The sequence below is a fragment of the Crocuta crocuta genome, unplaced genomic scaffold (assembly GCF_008692635.1).
Source record: "Crocuta crocuta isolate KB4526 unplaced genomic scaffold, BGI_CrCroc_1.0 scaffold333, whole genome shotgun sequence".
Classification (NCBI taxonomy): domain Eukaryota; kingdom Metazoa; phylum Chordata; class Mammalia; order Carnivora; family Hyaenidae; genus Crocuta; species Crocuta crocuta.
This window is the reverse complement of record NW_027532856.1, coordinates 2,013,645-2,027,553: the sequence shown is the minus strand read 5'-3', so window position 1 is coordinate 2,027,553 and position 13,909 is coordinate 2,013,645. Positions and strand designations below refer to the sequence as shown.

The window sequence follows — 13,909 nt, the reverse complement described above, 5'->3', positions numbered from 1 at the left end:
GTTTGAATACGATGCCTCACAAACACCACAGAGCCAGCATTACTAAAATAGCCAGCTCCTGCTACAATCCAAACTTGAGTAGAAACAAGGATGAAGGGTTTCCAAAATGCCAAAAGCCGTAGGGATGAAACTCAGCAGTGTTGAGAGTGTGGGCAGAAAAAAAAAAGGGGGTAGTTATGCCTGGACACTCACTGGATGCTAGCAAGTAGCACTACCGCCCATAGGGAAATAAGTGGCACCAACACTGGAAAACCAACACTTGGCCAAGTGAGAAAAAAGGCCAACTCTTCTGGCTGCCCCCACGGTGTCTGCAGGCTAGCCTCCCCTTCCAGCAAGACAGAGGATAATGTGATCACCTGGCAGTTGTCACCTGAATAACTGACATGTGCACATTAAATACATTAGTCTGTGTTCTCATGTAGGGAAAAGAAGTTCATGTCCTTGTGGGGGTGGAGGGAAATAACCTGGAATGAGTGTAAGCAAAGCTTAAAGTAGGGAAGAGAAGCGAAAGGGAAGAGAAGCTAAAGTGACCTTGTAGGAATACTCTTGTGATTCCGTTGATGAATGTGTAACAGGTACTAATGGCTTAATTAATTGTATTTACATGCTTGTGAGTATCAGGCGGTATCCTCTACCATGCAGACTGAAATGATAGTGGGAAAAGTGCACAATTAGGCTTCCAGTTCCTTCCTATGTTATATAATAGAAACAACAGAATCCCAGTAGGAATAAGTTAGGTAATGACTTAATGGCTGCTGAGTACTAGGAGGTGTTATCCCAGTACAACATCGCCACCTGCCTGATCCAACAACCAAATACACTCCGTTTGTTCAGATGGTAGCTACTAATCTGCTAAATTCTTATAAATGAACAACTGACTCATGAGGTCTTGTGATTTTCAAGACCGACACTGGAATGGGTCAACTCAAATCTGATGATGAATATGGTGGTAAGGACCCAACAGATTTGGTAGTCAAATGGAAATAGTATGTTCCAGAATATGTTCCAGCCTGGCCCTAGAAAAATCTTGTTTTTACAGCTACTTTATCACCTACTTCACTGCCCAAAGCAACGCTTCTGGTTCAATAGACCCTTGACTCACAGAGCTTCCTTTAAATGCTTGTGCCTGATTCCCTGATGGCTTGCCTAAGATGAAAACTGATGGTGTCCACTAGCCTATGGCAGCTGTACAACCCCAACAAAAACTCTGGTGGAACAAATGAAATAAAGACCAATTAGCATAGTAGGATAATGGAGAGCTGTCACCTCTGTTTTAATTGAGGGGTCACTACAGCTGTGGGCCAGTCATATCCACTTGTTTATGTATTGTCTATAGATGTTTTTGTACTAAGATGACAAAGATGAGTACAGAGAATATATACGATGCAGAGTTTAAATATTTACTATTGGCCCTTTACAGTAAAAGTTTGCTGACCCTGCTTTAAACAAGACTGCTGACATGGAGGCAGCTGCCAGTGGCCTGGCCAGGTTTGGCCAGTGAGTGTGGTTTGCCATGAGGAAGACTACATACTGGCAGACTGCAGATGCCCCTCTTTTAGGGCCACAAGCTGCACAAATCACAGTATTAACTGAACAATCTGGGTCACTGATACCCAAGGTAAGATTCCATCGGCTGATGGGAAGGACTAGAATCAAGCTGCTGATCAGGCCTGTACTGGCCTGCTCTGTACAGTTATTCCCAACTAAATCCATCAATAAAAAATGCTTCCCTAGGGCTTAAATCCATCCCATCTATTACCCAATGTTTCATAACCATTCAAAGTATATGTGATGTCATAGCTGAAAAGCATAAATATTTGCAGGTGTGAGGTTAGTCATTTACCTATTAGGACAATATGGTAGAGAGGGTTCTCAGATAACTGACCTTTTTGATCCTATTTATTCTATTAAATATTGAGAAAGTGTTGTTAAACTCAGGTTTAGGTATATATACATTTAAATATTCCTGATAATTTGACTCTGGAAAATTATGAAGTATCTCTAGAAACAGACTTTGTCTTAACCTACCATACTTGATATTAATATAGCCAAATTTTCAACATTATTGTGTTTATTATTTCTAAGATATATCTTTTAACAGCTTTTGCTATCATCATATTTTTGTCTGCATATTCAAACTGAATCTCTAATAGGCAACTCCTTTTGATTGGAATATATTAATATTTAATATAATTGTCATATTATGGTGGAATTTTGATGTACCATTTAATATTTGGCTTTTGTTTATCCCATTTCTTGTGCCCCTGCCCTTCTTTTTCTGCCTTCTTTTGAATTAACTGAACATTTTTTAGACTTCTATGTTAACTGAAGTGTTACCTTTTTAGGTATAGCCTGGTGAACTTGAAACATAATAGTTCCATATATCTGCTTCCACCTCAGCACTACTGGTCCTTTATGCTATACTTATGATGTATATGACATGTACACATGAAATAATCCCCAGAAAATATCATTAAAACTTCTTATACATAAATATTACAATTTTAACATTCCTATGTATTTTTTTAAACATTTTACTTTTTTAGAAATTTTTATTTATTTCTGAGAGAGAGAGAAACAGCATGAGCAGGGGTCATGGTCAGAGAGAGAGGGAGACACAGAACCTGAAACAGGCTCCAGGCTCTGAGCTGTCAGCACAGAGCCCAATGCGGGGCTCGAATCCACAAACTGTGAGATCATAACCTGAGCTGGAGTCGGACGCTTAACTGACTGAGTCACCCAGGCACCCCATTCCTATGTATTTTAAACAAATTAAAACAGGGGAGAAAAATCAACCTAATTAGAAACTGACCATTTCTCAGATACTTAATTACTTCTACAAGATCCAAGTTTGCTCTGGTATCATTCTCCCTTAGTACAATTTTTACTGTGAATGCACCAGCCTATTTCTCACTCCTTCATTCTTGAATGATACTATTTCTGGGTGGAGAATTTTTGATCACCTGTATTTTTTTTTCAGTCCTCTAAACCTGCTATTCCACTGCCTTCAGGCTATCATAGTTTCTGATAAGAAGTCAATGGTTTGTTGAAATGTTATTCCCTGCATACAGTGTGTTCTTTTCCTTTGATTACTTTCAAGATTTGCTCTTCACTTTGGTTTTTAGCAAGTTGACTATGATGTTCTTAAACTGGGGTTTTATCATATTCAATCCTATTTGGTGTTTGCTAGTCTTTTGGAAGATTTCAATTACATCTTTCAGCCAACTTGGCAGCCTTTCCGTCTTTTTATCTTTCTGTATTTTTTTTTCTGCCTCATTTTCTGCCTTTTTCTTTATATCCTCCCTTTCCACATGGATCAAGAGGAATTTTGCCCCAGGATGGATCTTATGCAGAATCTCAACCACACGTGATTTGGATGATTGAGATGATGAGAATGGAGTTTTAGGGTTGATGATATTTTCAAGAGATTTTAGAGTTAGAGTTAGTGCTGCCATGTGTTGAGACTTTTACGGATGTTGGCATGGGGTAAATCTATTTTGCACATGGGATGATCCGGAATTTGAGGACCCACAGGGCAGACTGTAGTGAAGAAAACAGTGGCTCAAAAAGAGACATATTCATATCCTATTCCCTGGAACCTGCATATGGTGCATTATAGACCCAAAGAGCAACTACTACCTTATATGCCAAAATGTACTTGATTTATAGATCTTGAAAGTTTATCTTGGACTATAGGTGTAGGTACTAAATGTATTCACATATATCCTTATAGGACGCACAGAAGAGGAGAAGATTGAGAACTGGAAGAAGAAAAGTGACCACAGAGGCAAAAGTTGGAGTGATATGGCTATAAGGCAAGGAATGCTGACAGTCACTAGAAGCTGAAGAGGCATAGAACAAATTCTTCCTTAAAGGCTCTAGAGGGAGTGTGACCTTGCCAACACCTTGATTTTGGATATTTGGCCCCCAAAATTGGGAGAGAATATATTTCTGTTATTTCAAGCCCCCAATTTCAATGGCAATTTTTATGACAATCATAGGAAAGACAGATACAGTAAATATGTATATCCAGAACAACATGAATTTTATATTATAGACAGTCCAGGACTGAGGTTGCTGGGTGGTCTGATGGTAAGTATATGTTAAGATTTTAAGAAATTTCTAAATTATTTTCCAGAATGGCTGTACCATTTCACATTCCAAAGAGCAATGTATGAGAGATCCAGTTCCTCCAACTCACTGACTTTTGAGAGCTCCTTCAAAGGTGTCGTAGAGGAGCTCCTGAGTGGCTCAGTCAGTTAAGCGTCCCACTCTTGATTTCAGCTCAGGTCATGATCTCATGATTTGTGAGTTTGAGCCCCACATTGGGCTCGGTGCTGGCGGTGCAGAACTAGCCTGGGATTCTGTCTCTCCCCCTCTCTCTCTGTGCCACCCTGCCCTCTCTCTCAAAAAAAGTGTAGTAGATACAAGACAATATGTGCCTTTTCATTCTATTAACAGCATTTCTCAAAGAGCAGATATGTTTTGTTTTAGTGAACTCCAATGTATCAGTTCTACTTTCATGGATTTTGCTATTAGTGTTACATCTGAGAAAGCTGCATCTAACTCAAATCACAAAGGCTTCTCCTACATTTTCTTCTAAAAGCTTTTAATAGTAGGTATTACATTTAAATCTATGATCCAATTTGTGTTGGTTTTTGTATATGGGATGAGGGATGGACTGATGATTATTTTTTTGCACATAAATACCCAAGTGGTCCAACACTATTGTTAAAAAGACTAGTCTTTATCATTTTGCACCTTCGCACCTTTGTCAAAAATCAACTGTCCATATACATGGGAATGTTCCTGGATTCCCTACTGATTCTGAAGCTTTAATAAGTCTTGATATCAGGTGGTAATATTCCTCCAAATTTGTTTTTCTTTTTCAGCATTATTTTGCCCATTATAAGCCCTATGTATTTACACACAAATTATAGAAATAGCTTGTCAATTTCTTTTTTCTTTTTCCATCGTTTTTATTTATTTTTTTTTACAAATAGTTTATTGTCAAATTGGTGTCCATATAACACCCATTGCTCATCCCCACAAGTGCCCTCCTCCATGCCCATCTCCCCGCTCCCCCCCCACATCCATCTGTCCTCAGTTTGTTTCTCAGCATTCAAGAGTCTCTCATGGTGTGCCTCTCTCCCTTTCCCCCACCATTTCCCCCCTTCTTCTCCCCCATGGTCCTTAATTAAGTTCCTCCTAATCCTCCTATACGTGCAAACATATGATATTTGTCCTTCTCTGCCTGACTTATTTCGCTCAGCATAACACCCTCAAGGTCCATCCATGTTGCTACACATGGCCAGATTTCATTGTTTCTCATTGCCATGTAGTATTCCATGGTATAGATAAACCACATCTTCTTGATCCATTCATCCGTTGATGGACACTTAGGCTCTTTCCATGTTTTATAGCTTGTCAATTTCTAAACCCCCTTCAAAAAATCCTGCTATCTTTGTTTTTATCCTGCTGAGTTTTCGATGGGGACTGCACTGAATATACAGATTTGGAGAGAACTGATATCCTAACAATATTAAGTATTCCAATCCCAAAACATGCTCCAACTCTCCATTTATTTACATCTTTACTCTCAGCAATGTTTTATAGTTTTCAGAGTACATGTCTTACACATGGTAAGTACACATTACACACTATTTTTTACTTTTAACTCTTTTTAGAAAAAAAAATTAACATTATTCACTTTTGAGAGTGACTCAGACAGAGCATGAGCAGGGAAGGGGCCGAGAGAGAGGGAGACACAGAATCTGAAGCAGACTCAAGGCTCTGAGCTGTCAGCACAGAGCCCGATGCAGAGCTCGAAGTCACGAACCATGAGATCATGACCTGAGGTGAAGTTGGACGCTTAAGGAACTGAGCCACCCAGGCACCTCTTAACTCTTTTTTTAAATTATCAATTACCTATTGTTTGTTGCTACTAAGCAGAGGTGCAACTGACTTTTTTCTTTTAATGTGGTTTTTTTTTTTAAATTTCTGAGAGAGAGAGAGAGAGAGAGAGAGAGAGACAGCATGAGCAGGGGAGGGTCAGAGAGAGAGGGAGACACAATCTGAAACAGGCTCCAGACTCTGAGCTGTCAGCACAGAGCCTGACACAGGGCTCGAACCCAGGAACCATGAGATCATGACCTGAGCTGAAGTCGGACGCTTAACCAACTAAGTCACCCAGGTGCCCCGCAAGTGACTTCTGTATACTGATCTAACATACTGAAACCTAATTAAAATCACTTATTCTAACTATTTTTGTAGAATCCATTAGATTTTCTACACAGACAATCACATCATCTTTAAGTAAATATAGTTTTACTTTCTTCCTTTCTGGTATAATGATGGTTCTTTCCACGGTCTCAGATTTCCTCTGCAGGTCTCAGGATGTTCTCTCCTTGTAGCTTTTATCTCTTCAGTCCTCTTTCCTTGAGAACTCCATGAACTACCTCTCAGCACTCTTAGCAATACCTTATCAACCACGCTCCACTTGGGCTCCCCCTTCTTGCACTGCAGGATGGAAACTCTGTCCAGGCAGTAAGCTGAGGCAATCATAGGGCTTTTCTCATTTATATCCCATCTCTCAAGGATCATCATCCTTCTTAGCCTTATGTACAGTGTCTAGAAAAGCACTGTTTTTTGTTCTTTAACTGTTTCATGTAGGAAGGTAAATCTAGTTCCTCTTATTCTAGTTTATTTATACTGATGTGAGTGTTATCTAGCTGCATCCTAAGACGAGGAGAGCTTAAAGTCCTCCTATTCCACCATCTTCCACCAACCTCTCCTCCTTACACCACAGTGACCAAAAGTGGAGGTCCTCATATTAACTCTCTGTCACTTACTGTGCCAAGTGTTCTACTAAGCACAGTAAAACACACTTTACATACATTATTTCTAACATTTCTTGAGATAAATGCTTTGTAATGGACTTTGGTCCCATTTTACAGATGAGTACATTGAAACTTAAGGAAAGTAGATAATTCGTCCTTGGTAATATAATTACTAAGCAGCATCCAAATATATATGAAAGTTGGGGATGGGGAATGGGGAGTGACTACTAATGCCAAAAGGTTATTTTAAGGGTTATAAAAATGTTCTAAAAGTAGTGATACATAGCTGCTGGTGATACAAAGCCCTATGAATATACTAAAAAACCCACTGAAATGGACATTTTAAAAACTGAATTTTATACTATAAGAACTATATCGTAATAAAGCTAACATGGTGGGGGAATTGACCAAAAAAAAGACTATAGGGTTATGCATAGAATTGCTAGGTTTGGCAAATAAAAATAAAGAAAGTCCAGGGGCACCTGTGTGGCTCAGTCAGTTGGGCATCCAACTCTTGATTTCGGCTCAGGTATTGATTTCAGGGTCATGGGATCACGTCCCATGTCAGGATCCACACTGAGTGTGGAACCTGCTTGAGATTCTCTCTCTCCCTCTCTCTCTCTCTGCCCTTCCCCAGCTCTTGCTCACTTGCTCTCTAAATAAATAAATAAACAAGCAAGCATTATTTTTGTACAGAAAGTACAAAAAGTACAGAAAGTACAGGAAAATTTGAATTTCAGTATAAACATAAGTAGACAATATGGACATAATCATACTAAAATTATTATTTTTATCTGAACTGACCATCAAATACTATCAATCAGTAATATTAAATGGCTAGATTCTTTGCCATTGAGAATCTTACCATTTTATAGAACTGTTCTGATAAGGCAAAAGTAACACTTATCTGATGCACAAATGTCTCCAAAACAAGTTGATCATTTACTAAAATTACAATGTTAAGTACTAAAATGACTTGTATCTGCTTGAGTAAAGCATTATGGAAGTATACTAACAAAATATTGTAAAGTTTCACCATATATATTATATAAAACTGTTGAAAACCAGGAACATTTTTCTAACTACATATGTGCCTTATGAGGAAAATTGCTGTCAGATGCAGAGGATATTCCAAGTCACAGATCACAAAACAACTTAATTCAACATAATTAGATCCACATACTTGAGTTTTTTTCCTTGCCTGATTAAAGTACCCTCAGAGTTGTTGGAAGAATCCAGAATGACGTGATTTTGAAGTACTCAAAGACAGAAAGATATGCTAAGTAGATTTCATAATCAGTGTTAAATTTTATATATATCATTTCAAAATAATTTTCACTAGGAGGAAAATTAACAAAAATTAATTTGATGGTAATTAATTGAGTTTCCTTAGATTTTAATATTAGATGTTTAGAAATTTCCAATCTCCTAATTTTCAGGGTGTGACAGAGAACAAAATAATTTTAATAATTTCTATTTGGTTTCCCTACATGTTAAACAGGAATAACACTGGCAGCAGCAAATATTTGTACCTATAAACATTTGCCCATGTTCAGGGCACTGTTCTAAGGATGACAAATACCAGGAAGGTTAAACATGATCTCTATTTCCAGATTTCATGTACAGGTAAATGAAATGATAAATAATGTTAATGCAAATGAGGTATAAGTTAAATTGATAAACAGGTGTAGGTAAAAAATATATATAAATATTTAAAATACTCAAATTCTAGATGACGTAGGGAATACCAGTGACTGGTGAGGACAGGACAGGTATTATTAAACCAGAGTTCAGGAAGTAAAATGTGCCCAGCAGCAAAATGTTCATCTAATTGGTAACTTCCATACAAAAGAAACAAAACTGAATGGCAACTAAAATAAGAATAAGCAAATTTAGTTGTGCCAGAGGGTAAGGGCACTGTTGGAATAAAATGGAGATATGTCAAAGGACACAGATGTCAAGTTGATAAGCCTAATTGGCCAAATCTGGGATATTCTGAGCATTAAAATTAATAGTTACTGAATGAATATAACCCACTGAATAAAATAGGAATTTAATGATTATATAAATGAAAGCAGTGTTACAAATTTTGGGGGAAACATGGGATATTTATATAGTTTAAAATGATTCCTCTTAATCCCCAATTCACTCAGGGCACAGAACAATAGACTAAAATGCCCATCTCCTAGACTATCCCTAAAAGAAGTATATTTTCATACTATAAAAGCTGCTGCCTGAGAGTCCAGCTTCCAATAAGCCTCCACCTAGACACTGACTGAGATCCATACCACTTTCTTCTTTAACAAAAAGGAGGATAAAAACCATACGATCATCTCAATAGATAAGGAAAAGGCATATGAAAGTATTCAACATCCACTCATGACAAAACTCTCAACAAAATGAGTATAAAGGGAATGTACCTCGACATAATAAAGGCCATCTATGACAAGCCCACACCTAGCATCACACTCAACAGTCAATAGCTGAAAGCTTTTCCTCTAAGGTCAAGAACAAAACAAGGATGTCCACTCTCACCACTTTTTTCAACATGGTACTTGAAGTCCTAGTCAGGGAAATTAGGGAAGAAAATGTTTAAAAATCAACCAATGTGACATAACACATCAAAAAGAGAAAGGATAAAAACCATATGATCATTTCAACAGATGCAAAAAAAAAATTCAACAAAGTACAACATCCATTCATGATAAAACCCTCAACAAAGTAGGTTTAGAGGGAACATATCTCAATATAACAAAGGCCATATATGAAAAACCCACAGCTAACATCATACTCAATGGGGGAAAGCTTTCAGTTTTAAGATCAGGAACACGATAAGGACGTCCACTCTCACCACTTTTATTCAACATAGTACCGAAGTCCTAGCCACAGCAATCAGACAACACAAAAGAATAAGAGGTATCCAAATTGGTAAGAAAGAAACAAAACTTGCCATATTTGCAGATGACATGATACTATATATAGGAAACCCAAAAGACTCCACAAAAAATAAATAAATAAATAAATAACTGCTACAAGTGATAGATGAATTTAATAAGATCCCAGGATACAAAAATAAATGTACAGAAATCCACTGCTTTTCTATGCACTAAATAATGAAGCAAGAGAAAGAGAAATTAAGAAACCAGTTCCAAAGGTGCCTGGGTGGCTCAGCTGTTAAAGTGACCAACTCTTGGTTTTGGCTCAAGCCATGATCTCACAGTTTATGAGTTTGAGCCCCACATGGTGTTTGGCACCACCCACACAAAGCCTGCGAAGGATTCTCTCTCCCTCTCTCTGTCCTTTTCTCTCTCTCTCTCTCTCTCTTTCTCTCAAGAAAGAGAGAGGTAAATAAATTAAATAAACTTTAAAAATTAATAAATAAGTAAAATAAATAAACTTCAAAAAAAANAAAAAAAAAAAAAAAAAAAAAAAACTCAAAAAAAAAAAAAAAAAAAGCAAGCCCATTTACAACTGCACCAAAAATAATATGACACCTAGGAATAAACTTAACCAAGGAAGTAAAAGTCCTATACTTTGAAAACTATAAGACACTGACAAAAGAAATGGAGATGACATAAACAAATGGAAAGAAAATCTACGTTCATGGATTAGAAGAACAAATATTGTTAAAATGTCTGTACTACCAAAAGCAATCTACAGACTTAATGCAATCCCTATCAAAATACCAACATCGTTTTTCACAGAGCTAGAACGACTAATCCTAAAATTTGTATGGAACCACAAAACACACTGAACAGCCAAAACAATCTTAAAAAAGAAATACAAAGCTGTGGTGGTATCACAATTCCAGATTTCCAGTTATATAACAAAGCTGTAGTAATCAAAATAGTATGGTACTGGCACAAAAACAGACACATAGATCAATGAAACAGAATAGAAAACCCAGAAAAGAACCTACCACTATATGGTAAATTAATCTTTGACAAATCAGGAAAGCATATCCAACAGGGTAAAGCCAGTCTCTTCAATAAATGGTATTGGGAAAACTGGACAGCAACAAGCAGAAGAATGAAACTAGACCACTTTCTTACACCATACGCAAAAATAAACTCAAAATGGATGAAAGACCTAACTTTAAGACAGGAAACCATCAAAATTCTACAGGAGAACACAAGTAGCAACCCCTTTGATATTGGCTGTAGCAACTTCTTACTAACCACATCTCCAGAGGCAAGGGAAACAAAAGCAAAAATGAACTATTGGGACTTCATTAAGATAAAGAGCTTCTGCACAACAAAGAAAACAATCAACAAAACCAAAAGGCAACCTTTCAAATGGGAGAATATATTTGCAAATGACATATCTGATAAAAGGGTGAGTATCCAAAATATATAAAGAAATTATAAAACTCAACACTCAAAAAAATAATAATCCAGTAAAAAAGGAAAAGACAAGAATAGATATTTTTTCAACAAAGACATCCAGATGGCCAACAGATGTTCAAAGTCACACATAATCGGGGAAATGCAAGTCAAAACCACAATGAGGGGGTGCCTGGGTGGCTCAGTTGGTTGAGCGTCCGACTTCAGCTCAGGTCATGATCTCACAGTTCGTGGGTTTGAGCCCTGCTTCAGGATCTGTGCTGACAGCTAGCTCAGATCCTGGAGCCTGCTTCAGATTCTGCGTCTCCCTCTCTCTCTGACCCTCTCCTGCTCACGCTGTTTCTCTCTTTTCTCTCAGAAATAAAGAACACTTAAAAGATTTAAAAAAAACCACAATGAGATACCACCTCACACCTGTGATAATGGCTAAATTAACAACAAAGGAAACAACAGATGTTGATGAGGATGTGGAAAAAGGGGAACCATTTTACACTGTTGGAATACAAACTGGTGCTGCCACTCTGGAAAACAGTATGTACTTTCCTCAAAAAGTTAAAAACAGAATTACCTTATGATCCAGCAATTACAACTCTTAGGTATTGACCCAAAGGATACAAAAATACTGATTCAAAGGAATACATGCACCCCAATGTTTATAGCAACATTACCAATAATAGCCAAATGATGGAAAGAACCCAAACGTCTATTTATGAATGGATAAAGAAGATGTAGTATATATACACAATGGAATATTACTCAGCCATAAAAAAGAATGCAATCTTGCCACTTACCACAACATGGATGGAGCTAGGGAGTATTATGCTAAGTGAAGTGAGTCAAAGAAAAACAAGTACCATATGATTTCACTCATATGTGGAATTTAAGAAACAAAACAGATGAACATGGTGCGGGAAAGAGAGGCAAACCAGAAAACAGCCTCTTTAACTATAGAGCACAAACTGAGGGTTACCGGATGGGAGATGAAAAAGAGGGGGATGGGGAGGGGGATGGCAGGGGATGCGTTATGGGTAATGGGTATTAAAGAGGGCACTTGTTATGATGAGCACTGGATATTGTATGTTAAGTGATGACTTGCAAAATTCTACACCTGAAACTAATATTACACTGTATGTTAATGAGCTGGAATTGGAATTTAAAAATTGAAAAAATAAGTAAATAAATAAATAAGTCTCTTCTTCAAAAAAAGATCTCTCTCTCTCTCTCTCTCACACACACACACACACACACACACACTGGATTATTAGCCACAAAAAAGAATGAAATTTTGTGATTTGCCATGATGTGCATGGATCTAAGTGAAATAAGTCAGTCAGAAAATGACAAGTACCATATGATTTCACTCACATGGGGAATTTAAGAAATAAAACAAAAGAACATTGGGCGGATAAAAGAAAGGCAAACCAAGAAACAGACTCCTAACTACAGAGAACAAACTGACAGTTACCAGAGGGGATGAGTTAAATGGGGATGAAGAAGTGCACTTGTCCATGATGAATACTGGATATTGTATGTAAGTACTGAATCACTAAATTCTACACCTGAAACTTATATTATACTGTATGTTAACTAACTGGAATTTAAATAAAAGCTTGGGAAAAATTAGGTCACACTGGAAATGAAGAACTTCCTACATTTTAGAGTTAGCTAGCTGCATTCTCATGATACTGTTGAACTTGTCTCTCTATCTCTGTCTTTTTATGTAAGGTACTAATTATATTTAAGGGCTGAATTAGATGCAGATTTAATTGAGAGGGCTGGGCAGAAATATTTTATACATAATACCGTATATATGCATACTATTACACAAATCAGGAAGCACATGATCTGACTGTTTCACTTTGGTAATGTTAAGACTCTTCAGCTAAAACCAAACACAGATAATTATTGCCTAAATCCACTGTTTCATTAGGGGTAGCAACAATAGTGATTCTTATAATTCTAACCTTTATTTTAATTGAGATATAATTGACATACAATGTTATATTACTTCAGATGTATGACATTATTCACTCTGTGTATATATTACAAAATGATCTCCACACTAAATCTAAATGCTAAACTTTTTAATATTGGAACTCTTCCATAAAGAAAACCTTTACCTCATCAACTATTCAGTTGTCTTATTAAAGTGATGCAAGAAAGACAGGGTAAGTGCTGAATACTCTCTCTTTATCAATTTTGAGGATAATGAGTTAGTAAATAAGCTACCTACATTTATGTCCAACGCTTCCTTTCAAAGTATCATTATAAACTCATGGATTTCTATATACTTAAGATGTTTCATTCTATTACAGAAAAAATTTTTTAAATTTTTTTAATGTTTATCTATTTTTGAGAGAGAGAGACAAGAGTGCAAGCAGGGAAGGGGCAGAGAGGGAAAAACAAAATCTGAAGCAGGCCCCAGGCTCTTAGCTGTCAGCACAGAGCCTGATGCAGGGCTCAAACCCACCAACTATGAGATCATGACCTGGGGTGAAGTTGGACACTTAACCATCTGAGCCACCAAGGTGCTCCTCTATTACAGAAAAGTTTAATGGGAACTTAAGATAAACAGCATTTTAGACTATTGGGAAAGGATGGACTAGTCAATAAATGGTGGTGGGTATCAAAGAGTTATCTCTCAAAGTATTTACAGTAGTGTACAGGTAAATACATAACCACAGGCTCTGGGAAACAAAAGAATAGTTGGGATTTTAGCTTATTAAG

At 37.1% G+C, this 13,909-nt stretch overlaps 1 protein-coding gene across 1 annotated transcript in view; it reads right to left on the bottom strand.

Annotated features, from left to right (window-relative positions):
• The window catches only part of BCAS3 (BCAS3 microtubule associated cell migration factor), a 586,605-nt gene that overhangs the window by 358,086 nt on the left and 214,610 nt on the right, over nucleotides 1-13,909 (bottom strand). The gene's annotated exons all lie outside the window — the stretch shown is intronic.